This window comes from Pistacia vera, unplaced genomic scaffold (genome assembly GCF_008641045.1).
Source record: "Pistacia vera cultivar Batoury unplaced genomic scaffold, PisVer_v2 Contig600, whole genome shotgun sequence".
Lineage (NCBI taxonomy): Eukaryota > Viridiplantae > Streptophyta > Magnoliopsida > Sapindales > Anacardiaceae > Pistacia > Pistacia vera.
Genome location: NW_022196447.1, coordinates 40,316 through 62,044, shown reverse-complemented (window position 1 = coordinate 62,044; position 21,729 = coordinate 40,316). Strand labels below are relative to the sequence as shown.

Genomic DNA, 21,729 nt, shown 5'->3' with positions numbered 1-21,729 from the left:
CAGAAAACATACGGTTAACCAGCCGTTAGTAAGTTGCCCCAGCGTTTTTTAGGCTGAAGGGCATAACCTTGTAACAATACATTCCTCGATCTGTAAGAAACGAGATATACTCTTCGTTAGGTGCATACATCGGGATCTCATTGTACCCCAAGTAGGCATCCATAAAGCTCAGTAGCTCATGCCCGAATGTGGCATCAACGAGTTAGTCGATCCTTGGCAAGGAAAAACTGTATTTCGGACAGGCTTTGTTGAGGTCGGTGAAGTCAACACAAGTTCGCCACTTGCCATTGGGCTTCTTTACCAAGATCGAATTGGCAACCCAACTCGGGTAAAGCGCCTCTCGAATAGACCTATTTAAAATGAGCTTATCTATCTCAATTTTCAAGGCAACATAGCGCTCAGGGTCCATGGCTCTTCTCTTCTGGCGAACCAGCTTGACTACACTATCAATGTTGAGTGCATGACATATAACATTAACGCTGATCCCGATCATATCAGCATAAGTCCATGCAAAAACATCGACACTCTCTCTAAGAAAGCTCGTCAGGCTTTTGGCAAGCTAAGGGTTGAGATTACTCCCGATTCTCAACACTTGGGTCGGCTTATTTTGATCGACTTACACCTCAGATAGGTCCTTAACTGGCCCACTATGAGGGTACTCCTGGATGCGAGCATCCATGTTATCCTCTACTGGGCCAGGTTGTGGCTCGATTCTGCTGATCACCATAGCCTACTTGGGGATGCCTATTGGCCTTCCTTTTCCCTTGCACGCCATCTAAACTACTCTTATGTAGCAGTCATGAGATTCACGCTAAGATCCTTTTACTTCCCCAATCCCCGTCAGAGTGGGGAACTTCATTTTCAGATGGTAGATAGAGGTGACTGCCTTGAAACTTCGCAGTAGAGGTCGTCCTAGAATGTCATTAAAGGCGGACGAATAGTCTACCACCAAAAACTCTATCATCTTGGTCATTTTGTTGGCTTCACCCAACGTGACCGGGAATGAGATCGTTCCCCTAGGAATTAGATAATCCCTAGTAAAATTGCAGAGAGGGATGGAGGCAAGCTTCAGGTCTACCTCATCTAATTGCATTTTTTCGAAGGTGATGAGAATGAAAAATGTCATATTTACCCCCTTAATGTCTAGTCTTTTATACTTATTTTCTGCCTAAATATACTCATTATTATTCTATTTTGATTTAGGATGCAAATGGAGGCGTTAATTGCAAAACGGAATTAATTAAGTGAATTCAGACAGTTTCGACGTCGTTTCGTAATCTGGGCATAACTCTCTCATCCAAGCTCCGATTGAGATGATTCAAAATGCTGTGGAACTTTAAGAAAGAGATATACAACTTTAATTTTTTGAGTTTGGAGAGATACTAGCTGCATCAAGATTTTAATTGGGCTTGAAGTTGACGCATCTGCACTGGACGTTCTGGAACATTCTGCCTTGTCATGCAATTCAAATAGGCAGATTTTTATTGGAAGATTTGAAGACCTATTGCACGAAAATTACAGCTGGACACACTATTTTCCTATTTTGTATTAAGACTTTATTTTATTTTCAATTACTCAGATTAGGATAAAGATTAGCTTGGATTTTAGAATATTTTTAGGAGATTTAGGTTGAGTAGAATTAGAATTCGATTAGATATTTTTAAAGGGAGATCAGATTAGGTTTTGGAAAGGGGGACCACGCCTCTCTCTTCTCTTCTCTGCAATTTTTCTTTCTTTTTGAGTTTTTGTTTATGGCCATGAGCGGTTAAACTTTTGTAACTTGGTCAAGGAAACGGAGACCTCGGAATCAACCAACTGTGAGGTCTAATCTATTTTATTTTGTGTTCAATTTTCGTGTTTGAGTATTGAATGTTGTTCGGTGCATCTTCTGATTGATGCATTTAATTACTAGGAGGCCTACTAGTGGATTATTTGTTGCAATCTACTGCTAAGTTTGATATCAAATCCGTAATTGTTTGATCCCTCTAACTTGTGAAGCAATTAGTTAATAATTTGTCTTTAGGAATTAGTAATCTTAAAAGGACATTCAACTAAATTAAATACAACCGCTTGTGTTTGTTTTGTTTAGCTTTATCGATTTCTCTAATTCTTAAGGCTGCCACTAGATTAAATCTTGAGCGCTTGTCTAGGGTTGTTTAGTGGTAAGATTAATTAAGATCGCTTGTTTCCTAATTAATTACAATTAAGGAGAATAGGAAAATAGTTCCAACAGTGAATATTTAAAGCAAGAATTGATTTATTATTGCATCAATGATCTTGTAAGATTCCGTGGTGGATGTTGACGGAGACCAATTTTCGTTATATAATTGATTTCGATTCAAATTGTTTTGTTTTGATTTTCTCCAAGACTGTTTTCTGTTTTACTCAAAACCCCCCAGCTTTGTTCATATCATCGAAAATTCGGCTAGACCGCTCTTCGTGGGATCGACCCTTGCTTATCCTATTTACAGTTTAGTAGTTAGGTTAGAAAGGTTATTATTCTTGTTGCCTACGATAGCACACCAGAAGGCTCGCTGAAACAAGATATTCACAGCGCTTCCATTGTCCACCAACATTCTGTGGACTTCACACTGTCCTATTTCAAGTGTGATGACAAGTGCATCCTCATGGGGATATGCAATTGCATCGCGTCTTTCTCAAATAAGGTAATCTTCTCTTCCCTGCGAACCTTAGTAGGTCGCAACGTCATGCTCATCACACTCATGGGATTATGATGAGCTTCCCGAGCATACGTTTCTTGGGCACCTCAATTCCCCATGAGGTGTGGTCGTCCGAAGATGATCCCTACACAATAGAGCATGAGGAATATTCGCTATGATACTCTGTTGGACTGGCAACACTTTGGGAGAATTTTCATCCTGTACTCGAGGGATTTCCTTATTGTCGAGGTCGGTTCGCTCAGTTTCGAAACCGTAAGTCATTTGCTGATGGATAGACCGGTCGATCAAAGGTTTCTATGAGAGAGCGGATACTAAATTAGCTCCCTTCTTCTAGCACCAAATTGTAGATGCTTGATTTGGACACCAACGACTCACACGTGCAAAGTGCTAAGCAGACTTAGAAATTACACGTGATATGAATATGCAATGAGAGAATAAATAAGAAGCAGTTTTTAAAGTGTTCGGATGCTCAAAAACGAATCTTATGTCCACTATGGTGTATTAATAAGTGGTTACAGTCAGGTCGCATACAGCGAGCTGAACTACAATCAAGAGAAAGTTTATATTAATATATATATATATATAGATATATATATATAAAAGAGAGAAAGAGAGAGAGAGAGAGAGAGAGAGAGAGAGAGAGAGAGAGAGAGAGTGTGTGTGTGTGTGTGTGTGTGTATGCTTTGGAAGACTGAAGATGAGCCAATCCCGTAAATATGAGAGGAGCCCTCTATTTATAGTTGGTGGATCCAAGGTAGTAATCATGATTAGGTAGTCGGGCAGGTTTGGTACAATTCCTAACCCGCTTCCCATTGGTTGTCTGCACGTGAGACATCCTTATCGCGTAGGGCTTGGGTAGGTGCACAATTCCTAGCCACTCACAAGCTTGGCATTCACCTGGCACACTGACGATAGTCATACCTCTTCCGTCCTTGCGCGACGTGGCAATGTCTAGACGGCACAAACCCTTACTGAACTCTGATTGAGCTCACGTCAGCCCTGATTTTTTAGGCATAACAGGTCTCATCTAACCAAATGTGAACCGACCAATTACAAGTTGCCACATAAGCATTTATTTGAAAAAGTTGTAAGATGTGTTAATCAACCTATCTTTATTCTAAATTGAAGGGTCTTTAATGTCTCTTTCTAATTGTCTTCATTCTGTATGAGTCGATGATTGTTGTCTGATGATTCATGTGCAAAAGAGAAATATGTAAAATCTATTCTTTCATCAATTTTACAACTAATATCCTTTACTTTATTGTACTTTATTATTATCGATTCTGTCACTTCATCTACCTTCCTCACTCGACTTATACTCACCATATTTAGGGGGTATTTGTCTGAGCTTATAAAAATTAGCTTATAAGCAACAAGTGCTTATAAGCTAATTTTAGCTTATAAGCATTTAAAATTTTAAGCAATTACGTGTTTGGTTAAAGTACTTATAAGTGATTGATAAGTAGTTGATGTGTTTGGTAAAATGTGGCTTATAAGTACATTTTATTATAAAATGATTAAAAATGGTATTACATTAAACAAGGGTATACTATGAAATTTTAAAATTAAACAAGGATAATGTGGTAATATACTTGATCAAACTAGCTTATAAGTAGAGTGCTTATAAGCAAAAAAAAAAAAAAAAAGTACCTCCCCCCCAAGTGTTTGTCTAAGCTTATAAGCTGATCAAACTAACTTATAAGCTCTAAAATTAAGCTGACATGTTTGTTTATAACTTTTTTGAGCTTATAAGTTAAGCTTATAAGCCAAAAAAAATAAGTTTGGGCGGGGGGTACATTTTTTTTTTTTTTCGTTTATAAGCACTCTGCTTATAAGTTAGTTTGACCAAGTATATTACCACATTATCCTAATTTAATTTTAAAATTTCATAGTATACCCTTATTTAATATAGTACACTTTTTAGTCATTTTATAATAAAATATACTTATAAGCCACATTTTACCAAACACATCAACTATTTATCAGTCACTTATAAGTACTTTAACCAAACACGTAATTGCTTAAAATTTCAAAATCTTATAAGCTAATTTTTATAAGTTCAGACAAACACCTCCAATTTTTTTTTGCTTATAAGCTCAATTTATAAGCTAAAAAAAGTTATAAACAAACAAATCAACTTAATTTTAGAGCTTATAAGCTAGTTTGACCAGCTTATAAACTTTGACAAACAACCTTATTTACACTTAGGGGGTGTTTGTCTGAGCTTATGAAAATTAGCTTATAAGCAACAGGTGCTTATAAGCTAATTTTAGCTTATAAGCATTTGAAATTTTAAGCAATTATGTGTTTGGTTAAAGTACTTATAAGTGACTGATAAGTAATTGACGTGTTTGGTAAAATGTGGCTTATAAGTACATTTTATTATAAAATGACTAAAAAAGGTACTACATTAAATAAGGGTGTACTATGGAATTTTAAAATTAAACAAGGATAATGTGGTAATATAATTGGTCAAACTAACTTATAAGCAGAGTGCTTATAAGCAAAAAAAAAAGGGGTACCTCCCCCCTAACTTATTTTTTTTTGGCTTGTAAGCTCAACTTATAAGTTCAAAAAAGTTATAAACAAACAGGTCAATTTAACACCAAACATCAAAATGGAGAATGGAGCAAAACCATGGGTTTTCCGAGGTACTCAAAAGTTTACTACAAAACAGTACTCTAATGACTCTAAACAGATGATAACCATCTGAGAAGCTCGGGAAGAGTTAATCGGAATCTTAACCAAGATGATGAAAGGTCCTTCGTCCATCTTGGCCATGGCGACCCTTCAGCTTATCCGTGCTTTCGGACCACTCCTTTGGCCGAAGACGCCATTGTTAGTGCTCTCCGATCAGCTCAGTTCAACTGTTATCCTCCCGCCGCTGGTATTCTTCCGGCAAGGAGGTAAAATATCAGTTTTACACTTCCATGTAGCTGCGTATACGCATCCATTAATATCAGTTTTTTCAGTAAGGAGGAAGAGTTTTATTTGATTTATTTTTACTTGCACGGATTTCAATTAGGGAATCAATCAGTTCTTTCATTAATTTCAACATTCATGTGACTACTTTCATGATTATGTTATTATATCTTTTATCTTTTACTTTAGTTTTTATCTAGAGGAAATATTTATATGTTAGATTATAAATTGAAAATAAATAACGCATATATATGTGGATTCTATAAGGAAAACATTGAGTGGTTGAAATTAGAAAAGATAACATTCACATCTTTACCATGCTTATTATATCTTCGATTTTGTATAATTGAGTGACTGTAATTAATGCTATATACTGTAAATTGTTTTTAGCTTCAAGGTACATGTTAAATAGTTCTATGAATGACTAGACTATTATGCCAATAATAATTTTTTAAAAATAGAGGAAATAGGAATAAAGTTGATTGGTTTCTTTGTAGAAATGCGAACCTAAGAGTAAAGGATTTTTTTTCACCCAAATAATGGTTTAATGAAAACTTTCCCACCCACAGACTTTTAAAATGCAATTTTTCTATCCAAATTTATATTCCGTTTCTAATTCCGGCATAGTTGTAACCTCACACTACCATCATTCTCTTCCCCGATCACAACTTACTAAAACTTCTCAAACCTACTCTCGTCGACTTTGCCAATTGCTGGCAATCTAGCGATTAGAGTTTACGTAGTTGTCCATCCCAAGTCAAATTCATATATATCGCAACCACCAAAGTCTAACCTTCCACCACCACAAGATTCATCAGGTCTCTCCTCTTTAAAAGTCCCAATAGTTTGAACTGAGTTTACTCTCTATTCATTTTTAAAATATAAATTTAGATAATAAAGTGGTATTTTAAAAGTTTGTGGGTAAAAAAATGTCATTAAACCATTATTTGGTTAGAAAAAAGTAGTTAACTCAATGCATAAGTACCAAAAAAGTTAACTCAATGCGTAAGTACCCAAAAAGTCTTAGGAGTTCATTTGGGTTTATAGACTTAGGAATACTAACTGAATCTTTTCAAGATTAATTATTTACATTATTACTTACATATGTGTATATATATATAAGACGTATCATGTTCTTCTCTGCTGTGCTTTAGCTTTCCAAGGACTTCTCCCTCCCGTTCTTGTTTTCTAAGGGCTTCGTGTATATCGCCTTGGCCATATTTTCGTTAGTCTTTCTAATATAAAATGATCAAGAGCAAAACAATGGACCGGACATTACAAGTCATCATACTATAAGAATACATCAGTTCAAGAAGACAGTGGCATGTATATTTTTATTAAGTTATCAGTTATTTATCTGGCAGTAAGTGCAAAAATGTGACATCCGCAATTTATCTGAAAATTGTTATAAAAATACCTCCATATGATAGTAACAAGATATTTACGTGGTCTTACAGAGCTATGGCAGAATATGTCTCCCGTGATCTTCCTTACAAATTGTCACCGGATGATGTTTATGTCACAGCAGGTGGCAACCAATCAATTGAGATCATCATAACGGCCCTTGCTCTTTCCGGTTTTAACATTCTGCTTCCTAGGCCAGGGTACCTACAGTATGAAGCTCATGCAGCTTTTAGTCACCTTGAAGTTCGTCATTTTGATCTTATACCAGAAAAGAGATGGGAGGTTGATCTTGATGCTGTTGAAGCTCTGGCAGATGAAAACACTGTTGCTATAGTCATCATTAACCCTGGCAATCCTTGTGGAAATGTCTTCTCATACCAGCATTTGAAAAAGGCATGTCATTATATAGCCTAGTATCATTATATCATATATGTCCTATACATTCTTGGTTATCACTATGTCCGATACGAGAGTCTTGATTATTTCATAGGGTGCCACTAGCTTAGTTTAGAATTGAAATCGAATGTAAAGAATCTAGAATCAACTATGTTCTATATATAACTTGATAGTCCAACTGTTTTATAGTTTTGGTTTATGTGTTTTGTGGGAATACAGGTTGCAGAGACGGCACGAAAGCTTGGAATGTGTTGGATTATTCAATTTTGTAGATTGTTACATGGTTATATGTGTACAATTAGTGTAGATATATGATGTGCTGTTGTTAGTATAACGCAAGAGGAGTAGTAGTAGTTAGTGTTTGTGAGTTAGTTAATTGAACTATAGTTAACTAATTAACTATAGTTAACAGAATGTAATAAAAGACTTTGTACTGTTCACAATACAGTTAGTCAAGCTGAATAATAATCTTTACTCTTTGTAAATATCTTTCCCCTATTTCTTGAATGTTCTTCTCTGATGTAAATCGAATATGGCATTAAAGCTTTTGTCAAGCTGCGGGATCGTTATTTCTCGCCCAAAACTTAGCTAGCGTTGAAGATCATTTGATTTTGATTTGATAATTGTTCAAAGATTTAGGTCAGTTCCCTATAAATTGATTGAGGAATTTGATGATTGATCAAGAATTGTTCAAAGATTCAGGTCAGTTCTCTGTAAATCGATTGAGGAATTCGACGATTGGTCAAGATTAAGTTAGCTCTTTGTAAATCGATTGAAGAAGTGATTTTAAGCAAGTGAAATGGCAACAGATTCAAGTTCGCCTCTCTACATCCACCCTTTGGATACTCCTGGTTCCGTTTTGATCTCCGAGCAACTCACTGGAATGAAGAACTATGGAATCTGGAGTATAGCTATGACCATGTCCTTAAGAGCGAAGAATAAGCTAGGGTTTGTGGATGGTTCTTGTCAGAAATCAAGTTTTAATCAATCATTACATGCACAATGGGAGCGATGTAACTCCATAGTGTTAGCATGGATCTTTAACACAGTCTCTAAGGATATATTATAGCATCATATATTCAAATAGCACACACCAAGTGTGGCAGGATCTGCAAGAATAGTATAACAAAGTTAATGGAATGAGAGTGTTTGGGATACACAAAGAAATTGTAAATTTGGTGCAAGGAACCAACTCGGTTGTAGTGTATTACAATAAACTCAAAACCCTATGGGATGAATTGAGTTTATTGGTTGGTCTCCCAGCACCAGACAGTGAATCCGCCATAGCTTACTTAGCTCATTTGAATCAGCAGAAGCTACTGCAGTTTTTTATTGGGCTTAATGATTGATACACTCTAGTAAGAAGTCAAATTTTGCTAATGGCTCCTCTACCCTCGATGAAACAGGCATATTCGATAGTTAGCCAAGATGAGAGTCAAATGGTTCTCAATGGTTTCAATCATAGCATAGAAGTGACTATAGCTTTATATTCTCAGGGCAGTCACAAGAGTCAAAACCAGAACACAAAAATATGAAGGAAAAAAACCTTATATTGAGTTTGATTATTGTCATGCTCTAGGACATAAGAGGGAAAATTGCTATAAGCTACATGGATATCCAGCGGATTACCAATTCACCAAGGGAAAAAAGGCTAAGGCTAATCAAGCTCTCTCTGCCCAGGAATCAGTTCCACAGACACAAATCATGAATCCAGAGTTTGGAGCTAATCTTGGAAATATGTTGACACCAGAACAATATGCACAATTTTTGCAATTGCTGGGCAAAGAGAACGTCTCAACTCCATCAGCCAATTTAGCAGGTAACACTATTTCTCTATACTCCAGTTCTAATAATGCAGATTGGATACTAGATTCAAGGGCCACAGATCATATGACCCATAATTTCCAGAGTTTTAAATGTACTGTTGCTAGCAAACCATCCATAGTAAACTATGTAGGTCTTCCCAATGGTACAAAGACTCCCATTAAACATGTAGGTTCTGTGAGATTGCAGGAAAACTTGTGTCTTGATAAGGTTTTGTTCTTGCCAAATTTTAAATGCAATCTACTGTCAGTGTCAAAATTGACTTCTTCATGTCGAAGTTCTGTTACATTCTATCCTAATTTCTATGTTGTTCAGGATCCATGGAGTGGCAAACTAAAGGGGATTGGTAAGCAATGCCAAAGGTTATACCATGCATTTTGGTCCTAGTTCACAAATAAAACTATTTATTTCTGTTTTAGAAAAAGGGGAAGTTGTGTGTAAGCATTCTTCTAGTTTAGGACCTGAAACAAATGTTATTAAACAATCGAATGTACCTATTGCTTCTTTAATAAAGTCTACTACATTACATATTAAGGATACTGCTCCTTGGCACAAAAGATTAGGACATGTACCATTTTCAGTCCTTAAAAGAATAAATAATACTTTACCTAAACAGCATGATTTCCATTGTGATGTTTGTCCATTAGCTAAACAGACTAGGCTGCCTTTTGCATTAAGTGAGACAAATTCCTTACATGTTTTCGAATTGTTGCATTTAGACATTTGAGGGCCCTATAAGATACCTACACAAGGAAATGCTAGATTTTTCCTTACTATAGTAGATGATTTCTCTAGGATTACTGGCTATTTCTGATGCAATTCAAGTCAGATATTTTCCAAACATTCAAAGACTTTATTCATATGATTAGAAATCAATTTAACCAAACACTTAAATGTATAAGGACTGACAATGGGTTGGAGTTCTTTAATCATCAATGTCATGAGCTGCTTGCTAGTTTAGGTATCATTCACCAAAGCACATGTGTATATACTCCACAACAGAATGGAGTGGTAGAGAGAAAGCATAGGCACATACTACACATAGCTAGAGCTTTTAAATTCCAGTCTAGCATCCCAAATTACTTATGGGGTTATGTTGTGAAGGCTGCAGTATACTCATTAATAGATTACCTAAAAGAATCTTAGATGGTCTTTCACCATATGAAAAATTCTATGGGATTAAACCTAGAATAAACCATTTAAGGTTTTTTGGCTTCTTGGCATATGCTACTAATTTAGTTCTTCATGATAAGTTCACTCCGAGATCCACACCTTGTGTTTTCCTTGATTATTCTCCTACAAAAAAGGGTTACATCTTATATGATTTGCACACTAAATCCATTTGCATTAATAGAGATGTAGTCTTTCATGAACAAATTTTCCCTTTCACATGGCATCCTTCTAACAAGCCCATTTTCTTAGATTCTTTTATGGCACGAGATTCTGATATTTCAGATACTGTTTTACCTTCTTGTCCTGAAAATACAAGTCTCTTACAAGACACAGAACTAATAGATTCTTTGCCCCCAACTCATACTGATGCTTTACCTTCACAAACTAATTTTGTCTTTAATTCATCTATTCAACCCAGAAGATCCAGTAAGACAACTAGACCACCTATTTGGACGACAGATTTTGTATGTCCAACTTTGCCTCAGTCCAATTTGACTACTGCCATTCCTTACCCCATACACAATTATATATCCTATAGACACTTGTCCCCTACTTATCAAAAATGTCTATCTAGCATTTCAGTTCTTACAAAACCTACTTCCTTCACCCAAGCATCCAAAGATCCCCATTGGATTGTTGCAATGCAACAGGAAATTCAAGCCTTGGAAAGAAATGGAACTTGGTCCTTAGTTCCCTTGCCTTCTGGCAAAGTACCAATCGGTTGTAAATGGGTATACAAATTGAAATATAAGGCAGATGGCACCCTAGAAAGGTACAAGGCAAGGTTAGTTGCAAAGGATTTACACAACAAGTTGGGATTGATTATGAAGAGACTTTTTCTCCTGTGGTAAAAATAGTTACTGTTAGGCTTATTTTGGCCATTGCTTCTATGAAAAATTGGCCACTTTATCACATGGATATTGATAATGCATTTCTTCAAAGAGACTTACAAGAGGAAATATACATGCATTTACCTCAAGGGTTTCCTAAACAACATGATACTACTTTGGTTTGTAAGCTACACAAGTCTTTGTATGACTTAAAGCAAGCCTCTAGAGCTTGGAATACCAAGCTTACTACTGCCCTAATACAAAGAGGGTTCCAGCTAGGGGTGTTCAAAAGAACCAGTTGGAACCGAAACCGACGGGTACCCTAGGTTTGGTTCCGGTTCTTACCCAGAACCAATCGTCAATGGGTAGGTTCCGGTTCCAAATTTTTGGAACCAGAACCAGGAACCAAGAATCGAGACTAATATAAAATAAAATTAAAGATTAGGGGGGTTAATAAAAACTTTTGTAGAAAAAGTAATGTGAATATATTTATATTTATATTTCATAACATTTAAAGTAAGTTGGTTTGACTTTTGAGAATCTACCTTTACAAAGTAATGGAATTTGTATTTTTGAATTTATAATTTGTAACTTTATTTTTGTTAACAAGTGCCAGGTGGGGGGGTATTTATAAGTTTTTAAGGGTTTTTTTGGCCATTTTAAAAACTTTTGGGGGGTCATGTAATTTTACAGGGTACCCAGAACTGGAACCAGAACCGTTGTTACAGGTTTTTGTTCTAGGTACCTAGGAACCGGAACCGTCGGTTCCAGTTCTGGTTCCAAATTTCAAGGAACCGTCGGTTCCAATTTCGGTTCCTTCAAAAAGTGCAGGGTACTCGGAACCAAACACCCCTAGTTCCAGCAATCACCATCAAATCATTCCTTCTTCTTTCAAAAGGTTGATGGTCATATTGTTATTTACTCATTTATGTTGATGACTTAGCTCTTACCGGTAGTGATTATTCCCTTATTCAAGCTACTAAAGATCTACTACATTCCCATTTTAAGTTGAAGGATCTGGGAGCACTTAGATACTTTTTAGGATTTGAGGTTGCAAGATCTTCCAAGGGAATTAGCCTTTGCCAAAACAAATATGCTTTGGAGTTAGTTGCTGAGTCAGGGTTGGCTGCTGCCCAACCTTCTTTAGTTCCCCTTGATCCCAATATGAAATTTACTACTGCAGAATATGATGAGCATTTTCCTAGTCAACCGGATTCTATCTTGTGAGATCCATCCAAATATCAAAAACTCGTTGGAAAGTTGCTTTACTTATGTTTGACTCGACCTGACCTTAGTTTTTCTATGAATCTTCTTAGTCAATTTATGCATCAGCCTAAGGAATATCACCTTCAAGCTGCTTTAAAGGTTGTGAGGTATGTTAAAAACTCTCCTGGAATGGGTTTATTTTTTCCTGCCTATGGTTCACTTCAGTTACAAGCCTTTTGTGATTCAGATTGGGCTTCGTGTCTTATGACGCACAAGTCTATTACTGGCTTCTGTATTTTTTTGGCAGGATCTTTGTTGTCATGGAAATCAAAAAGGCAGGCTATTGTTTCTCGATCCTCTTCAAAAGCAGAATATCGTGCTATGGCCACAACCGTTTGTGAAATTGTTTGGTTGACTCAGCTCTTGAAGGACTTATCTCTTCCCATTCAGCTGCCAATTTCACTTTGCCGTGATAATCAATCAGCAATTCATATGGTTTCCAATCAAATGTTTCATGAGTGTACGAAACATATTGATATTGACTGCCACATTGTGCATACCAAGATCAAGGAAGGGTTGATTGTTCCTTCTCATGCTCTTACTCATGACCAGCCAACGAATCTGTTTACTAAAGCTCTTTCTAGTCCTGTTGATCGCCATTTACTGTCCAAATTGGGCGTGATTGACATACATCACCCACCAACTTGAGGGGGGGGGTGTTGGATTATTCAATTTTGTATATTGTTACATGGTTATATGATGTACAGTCAGTGTAGATATATGATTTGCTGTTGTTAGTATAACGCAAGAGGAGTAGTAGTAGATAGTGTTTGTGAGTTAGTTTATTGAACTATAGTTAACTAATTAACTATAGTTAACAAAATGTAATAAAAGACTTTGTACTGTTCACAATACAGTTAGTCAAGCTGAATAATAAGCTTTACTCTTCGTAAATATCTTTCCCCTGTTTCTTGAATGTTCTTCTCTGATGTTAATAGAACGTTTGTGATTGCTGATGAAGTTTATTCCCATCTAGTCTTTGGGAATAAACCATTTGTACCCATGGGAGAGTTTGGATAAATTGTTCCTGTACTTACAATGGATCTATATCAAAGAGATGGATTGTTCCAGGTTGGAGACTTGGCTGGATTGCGACAAACGACCCCTGTGGCCTCTTGAAGCAAAATGGGGTTAGTGTCTATCTTTTCAGCTTGTTTCTCACATTGCATGGTTGTTAAATTTATAAAACTGGTTCACTTCTCCTAAAACTTTGTGTCTATCGTTTGCTTTCATGCCAACTTAACATGAAAAGGGAGAATCAAGAACAGTATATATTACGAATTCAATCCAGAATATTACTTCTCCTGCAAATTTCTTCAATGCTTAAGCATCATACTTCAACAGTCTTATTCAACAACACTCTGATCTCACATATGTTTCTTAAAATCCTTTCAAAGTTGGAAGCAACAATTCTTGATTCACTTTGATTATATGTTTGGTAAGTGATATTTTTTCCTCACAAATACTTTTGAGTCAGAAGCATGTGTGTTAACTTCTGCAGTTACGTGTAAAAGTCACAAAGAAAATTCCTTCTGATTTCATGGGTGCACCTTGTTAAAGAAGTTTATTGGAACATTTTACTGTGTTGAGTTAGTCGCTTTCACTGAATAGCCTGCTTTTGCCATACTGCTAGTATCTAAGCATGAAATACTTCCTTTTAAACATAATTTCTCTGTTTCGTTCTCACCAGATCTTGGACAGCATCAGGAATTATGTTAACCTCTCTAGTGACCCTGCAACTTTCATTCAGGTATGTAGTTTAAGGTTTTTTCTCGTAGATAACGTATCTATACAAATAAGAAGAATTTTAATAATGCAATGCCATCTGAATATTTTACAATGGCTCAAGGATTGTGCACTAAAAATAATCTTTATATCTGGGAGTTATGAAATTATATTATACTTATTTATAGTAGGCAGCACAATGATGTTTTACCAATAAGTTTTAGATATACATAAGTTGCCATATTATGAGCTAATAGAAACTAATAACAATAAAAGGTCGGTGGAGGCTGATTTGCGTGATAGTAGTACTATCATGCATAAATTTTCTGGTTTCCTCTTCTTATCATAACTTAAGCTATTATGATCTCGTTTATATATCTGGGGGCAATTCCCGAAATTCTTGGAAACACAGAGGAAGACTTCTTCTCCAATATCGTACGCACCATAAAAGAAGATGCGGATATTTGTTGCATTAAAATCAAGGAGATCCCTTGTATTGTTTGTCCACAACAACCTGAAGGAGCCATGTCTGTAATGGTAAGGACTGGACAATCTTGTGCTAATTCATGTATTTTTTTTGTTTTTCATTTCTTTTCCTTCTGAAAAGGAAGATGTTAATTCCAAATTGTTGACTACCACAGGTGAAGCTAAACCTGTCACTACTTGAAGGAATTAACGATGATATGGACTTTTGTGTCAAGCTGGTCAAAGAGGAATCTGTGATTGTTCTACCAGGTAATTAACACGGTTTAGAACCTAATGTTTACTCTTCCTAAAGTGTGTAGATTTCAATATCCTCTTGAAAAAGCTATATCCTGAAACTTCGCATTTTTCTTTTCCTGATATTAGAAATGTAGTTTGTGTTCTGACTATGTTTACTTGAGATAAAGGGATTAAAATAAACAGAAAAAACACAAAATAACAAATGGCTGTTGTAGTAATGTAATTTATCTGCTTTGCTCATTCAAACCAGTTCATGATCACTGCAGAACAGCTATCTAAACTTCTTGTTTTTTGTCCAATTGATAATGTTTCTTGCAGGGACTACAGTGGGAATGAAAAATTGGATACGCATAACTTTTGCCATTGAACCCGGGATTCTTGCAGAAGGCCTTGACAGGATAAAGAGCTTCTATCAGAGGCATGCCAAGAAGCTGTAACGTTATCATTTTGTGGTTGTTTTCCCAAGTTTTCTTCAACCCTTAGGGAGCTCTACACTGATGTCATTTCATCAGTTCTATAATTGCATTGACATGCAATTATGTAGACATAGAGTAGGGAGATGTACAATTCAAGTTGTATGATCATGTCCTGTTTACTGCTTTTATGAATGATTTGCCTATTAATAATATGATTTGGTTACTCTAAATTTAACCTTTTTAATTCACGAAAGGTACAAACTATATAAATTGCACACATAATCCAAAGCTTTGAATCATCATTCACATCGCATTTTGCGCAACCTTACACTTTTTCTAAGTACCACTTGTAAACAGTTCTTTTGGGTAAAAGGTAATATATAAAGAATAAAAGAATTGAGTCCTAACCATAGGATCCAACAAAGTCACGGTCCTTGGACAAGCCCAAGCAACCAAGCAAAGCAAAACAAACTGAAATCAAGGATTTACAATCCTAACAGCCACCTAACAAGCCTCAAAAAGGACAAAACAAAAAGGGCCAGCAAAACAAAAAAATGCAGGCCATCTGGAAACAGCACAACCTGTAGACAAAGGCCAGCCACCAAAAAGAGCTCAAAAACTCAATCCCCAACCAGCAGAAAGACCATAAATCACCACTGAAGAATTTCAGCAGCCCCATGCATATCCTCTAAGAAACCTGACAGCTCTTATCACAGAGCACACAGCAGCCAGACAAAAAACTCCCCAAAAAAACATCAAACCAGCAGCAAAATTCACATTGAACAACAGCACCGAAGACAAGCCAAAACCGCAACTCAGAAGCAGCCTCAGCAGGCTAAGTGGAAATGCCAGGCAACTTCTCAAACAACACCACCCAATCAGTCACCCAACAGCACAAAGACATGTAAACAGTTCTTTATTGATCAATAAAATGGATATTAGTTATTTCATAAGCTTTTATCTATTATTTACACTACACAAAGTGGTTAGAATGATCACATAAACAATAATATTAGTATCAACTATTGTTAATCTTCTTTCTTTCCTAGTCGCTCTCTCTTTTGAATAACAATATCGATTACTGGTAAGTGGCAATGTAACATTATCACAATAAGATTATTAGATTATGAATTTTCCTAAAACCAACTTAAACTACTTACATTTATTTTTTAACCAGGACATGAGCTAATAAATTTTGTCAGTACTATACTCTATCCTAACCTTATCATCTTCCATATGTTTCTCTTGAAATGCATTAATTGCTCAATGGAAAGAACTCTGTCCAGTTAACAATAAACGGTTGTTCTAATTTCCTTGAGATGCACGGTTTAATGAAGAAAAAGAAAGCTGTCGAGTTAACTATAAATGTTAGTTACATATCAATGACTTGAGTTTTTGTATCGCACTTATGCGTGGCCATAGTGTCAATCAGTTTTTTCAATTCATGGAAAATATTTGTTCCCCTTTTCCTGAATTTGATGACGTCTGTCTTTCCATTTGGGAGGTATCAACGTCAATACTGACTTTTTTTCTGGCAATTGGTACCACTTAATCTTATCTGTATGAATTTCCATCAATGCTCGAGTTCCTATCTTCTTAGTCTAGCTGCTATGGCCAATTCGACTGAAGATCTAATTGCTCCTTCAATTGATTCTAACTCACCTCTTTGTGTCCATCCGTCGGATACACCAGGCTTTGTTCTGGTTTCTGAACAGCTCGTCGTACAGATAACTATGACATCTGGAGTCGAGCAATAATGGTCTCTCTTTGTGCAAAAAAAAAAGTTAGGGTTTCTTGATGGCACATGCACAAAATCATCTGTACATTCTCACTCAATTCCACAATGGGAGAGGTGTAATTCATTGGTCCTTGCTTGGATTTTTAATTCAGTTTCAAAGGAAATTTCAATGGCATAGTTTACTCAACAAGTGCTACTCAGGTGTGGCAAGATTTGAAGGAACAATACCACAAAGTAAACGGAACCAGAGTATTTCGTCTTCATCGAGAGATTGTTAATTTAACACAAGGAACCAACACAGTAGCCATTTACTACAACAAGCTCAAATCGCTTTGGGATGAGCTTAATGCCTTGGTTAGCTTACCTACTCCAAATAGTACTTTGGCGAAAGCATATCTGGAACATCTAAATCAACAAAAGCTGCTGCATTTTTTTATGGGACTGAATGACTCCTTCTCTATGGTTCGAAGTCAAATTCTACTTATGAACCTTCTACCGATTGTTAAACAAGTTTATTCAGTTGTCAATCAAGATGAAAGTCAAAAAGTTTTGGCTGGAAAGAATTTGAATTCTGAAATGACTACAACACTCTATGCTCACAATAATGGACATGGAAAAGGTCAGAGTTCGGGAAAAAAATATTAAGGGAAAAAGGCCGTATGTTGAATGAGATTTTTGTCATATACCTGGACATAGACGAGAGACTTGTTACAAGTTAAACAATTATCTAGCAAATTATCAGTTCACAAAGGGCAAGACAAATTCCAAAACCAAAGCCTCTGCTAATCAAGTACAAACTTATGAGCCCTCGGATGCTAGAAATTCTGGTGCAGTAGTTGGCCTAGTTTTAACCATTGAACAATACAACCAAATTCTCTAGTTGCTTGGAAAAGAGAATGTTCCTCCTCCAGCTACCAACCTTGCAGGTACCTCTATTGCTTTGTTGTCTTATTTTGATAACAATAGTTGGATTATGGATACTGCAGCAACTGATCACATGACTTTCAACCATTTTATCCTACAATTTCCTACTGCCATAAAACCCGCTTCTAAATATCTTGTAGGTTTACCAAATGGAATAAAAACTTATGTTAAGCACGTAGGGTCTGTTGCTCTAGACAATGGTCTTCACTTATCAAATGTCTTACATGTCCCAGATTTCCACCACAATTTGCTTTTTGTTTCAAAGCTTACTGTTTCTAACAATTGTTTCATTATTTTTTATCCTAATTTTTGCCTAATTCAGGATCTTTACAATGGCAAATTGAAGGGGATTGGTAAGCATAGTCAAGGCCTTTACTATTTTGATCTAAAATAAAAAATTTCATTAGTTGTATCAGCTTTAGGACAGATAAATAAACCTGTTTGCAATAATTTACATTCATCACAAGTTGTATTTCCTGATTTGTCATTGAATAAAATGCTTGTTTTTCCTGTTTCGTTTATGTCAACATCTTTATCTCACAATTCTGCATTATGGCATCAAAGGTTAGGTCATGTGTCTTATTAAACTCTACCACTTACTCATCCTCGATTGCATAAGCTTGATACACGAAATACTTCACCTGATTCTCACTGTCATGTATGTCCCTTAGCCAAACAAACCAAGCTTCATTTTCCTCAAAGTATTTCACACTCTAAGAACAATTTTGACTTGTTACATATGGACGTATGGGATCCATATAGGACACCTACTCATGGCAATGCCAGATATTTCCTTACCATAGTTGATGACCATTAAAGGGTCACTTGGTTTTCTTATGCAATTCAAGTCAGACACATTTACCACCATCAAACAATTACTTCAAATGGTCCAAACAAAGTATCATCTGATTCTGAAATGTGTTAGGACTGATCATCGTTTAGAATTCTTTAAAAAGGCTTGTCATGATCTATTGAGTAGTGATGAGTGCTTGGAAGTGCACTTATACTTAGTGATTTTAAGGGTATTTTGTGAGGGAATTAGGTTTAATTGGTTAATTTTACTTAATTTCTATATCTCTTTTGTTTTCTAGAATCACAAGTATGTTTTGTGAATTTGCAGGTGTTTAGGTGTTGAAAAATGGGGATTTCAAGCATGGACATTGAAGATGAAAGAATCATAAGCGTGTAAGAACAAACGGTTCGAGAATCGGAGCTCAAGCGAAGAAGTTATGGATTTTTGAAGATTGTTCGCCGCAGCGGAACTATTCCCATGTCACAGCATAAAATTGCAAAATGGACAGAAACTTCATGCCGCGGCGCTAATAAATCATGTCGCAGCGCAATGCGGGAAATTTATATTTGGAAATTTTTCTGCCAGAACATGCTGCACAAAAATGATCATAACTTGAGCTACACAACTTCGATTGACTGGTTTTGGTGGTGTTTTAAAGCTAAGAGACAGAGCTACAACTTTTATGTTTTGATCATGGCCTAGTTCGACTTGGAAGATGGTTTAAAATGGAGACGAAAATTACATTAGTGCTTGGAGATGTGCAGATTTGTTATTATGCGTTTTTAATTGAAGTATAACTTTTTACCATAATACCCTTACGACTTTAATATTATAAATAGATGTCCTTAGCAATATTTTAGGGAGCTAGGGTTTATAATATCAAATATAATTAAGAAGAGGCAAGGAGAGGAGATCTTACCTAGGGTTTCATCTTCTTCTTCTTGTACTTCATGGTTTTCAAGATTTTGAGGTTTGATTTCCTTATGCTCATGTGTAACTAAATACTTTTCTAGGATCCAATGTAGCCTAATAAGAAGGTTTCATGTCTTTATTAATTCTATTTGTCTTATCAATCCATTGCAATTCTAGTTTTATTCATTATCCTTTATTCAATCTTTAATTGATGTTATTACTTGATCACCTTTAATGTTAATTAATTGATTGTGTAAGACAAGGTTAGACTACACACCCTTGCTAATCTTGAATAGCTCGTGTGAATGAATGATTAGTATTTTGTGCATACGCCCTGACAGAATGCTAATTGGTTCATGATTTCTTGAATTATTAGTATTTGTGCATACGCCATGACAGATGCGCCTTTATTCTTGATTTCGCGCGAGTGCTCTTGTGTTTAATGGGTTTTTAATCATTAGGCTAGACTATAAGCCCTAGCTAGTCTCATGTTAAAGATACTAGGTTAATCCCAAACACCTTACGATAGTACCTTAATTATGTGAGTGCGAACCCTAGAAATTAGATTGTGATAACAATAGTTTGATAGTTGGCATAAAACTGGATTGTTATGGTGAAATTGGATACCTAGGTTGTAGTTCATTGGTTCTTAAATTAGTTTTTATTGGTGTTATTTTGGCTCAGTCAGTAGTAGTTAATTTTTATTTTAGTTTTACATTTAGTTTTAATCACTAGTTCTTTAATTTGCTTGAATTTATTTGTTTAATTAAGGCATATTTATTAAGATTACTTGATAACTTACTAATCTATGTGGGATCGACCCCTGCTTTTACACACTATACTACGATAGCGATTCGTGCACTTGTGAGGAAGTAAAATTATTCATCAAGTAGTAAGGGCATTGTTCATCAAAGTTCTTGTGCATATTCTCCTAAAAAAAAATGGTATTGTTGAGAGAAAGCACAGACACATTTTAGAGGTTACTAGGGCCTTAAAAATTCAGTCTCACGTTCCCACTTATTTTTGGGGGTATTGTGTGCAAGCAACAATATACATCATTAACAGGCTTCCTACTTTAGTTCTTAAAGGTTTATCTCCATTTGAAAAAAAAATTTTGCAAAAACACCTCCATTGGATCATTTAAGAGTATTTGGATCTTTGGCTTATGCAACAATCCTTCCTTCTAAGGACAAACTATCCCCAAGAGCTGTCCCATCAATTTTCTTGGGCTATGCTCTCACACAAAAAGGATACATTCTTTACAATTCGTCCTCTCATTCTGTAACCGTAACCAGGGATGTTGTTTTCTATGAAAACATCTTCCCTTTTGCCTTGCCTAAATCTTCCCATGTTCCTTTTCCTATTGATTCTTATTTTCTTGTTTTAGAGTCCAATCAGTCACCTTCTTTAGATAATGTTCCAACCATTGTCTAGACTTCAGATTCTACAGCTTCTATTGTTCCTTTAGTTTCTCCTCATTCCTCTAATCCTGATTCTATTCACACAACTTCAGATTTTTTTCATTCTCCTGTTGTCCCTCCTATTTCTCCTCTTATTCTAAAAAGGTCCAGTAGACATACTAATCCACCCATTTGGACTCATGATTTTGTTTGTCCTTCAATTACTCATAACTCTTCAGCTCATCTCACACAGTATCCCATCACTGATTTTGTCTCTTATGCCACTATGTCCCCTTCCTATAAAGCCTTTTTGTCCAACCTTTCTTTAATAGAACCTACCAATTTTTCTCAAGCTTCTAAGGACAGAATTGGGTTGCTGCCATGCAAAAAGAAATCCAGGCCTTAGAGCACAACCATACTTGGTCTTTAGTGCCTTTGCCTCCTGGCAAGGTTCCCATTAGTTGCAAATGGGTTTACAAACTTAAGTATAAGGCTGATGGAACTTTGGACAGATACAACATTTGGTTACTAAGGGATATACACAGTAGGTCAGAATTGATTATGCTTAAACCTTCTCTCCTGTAGTGAAGATGGTTACTGTT

General features: G+C 36.0%; 1 pseudogene; it reads left to right on the top strand.

Moving 5' to 3' along the window:
- Nucleotides 1-5,298: 5,298 nt before the first annotated feature.
- On the top strand, nt 5,299-15,381 carry LOC116110331 (annotated as a pseudogene).
- Nucleotides 15,382-21,729: the final 6,348 nt, after the last annotated feature.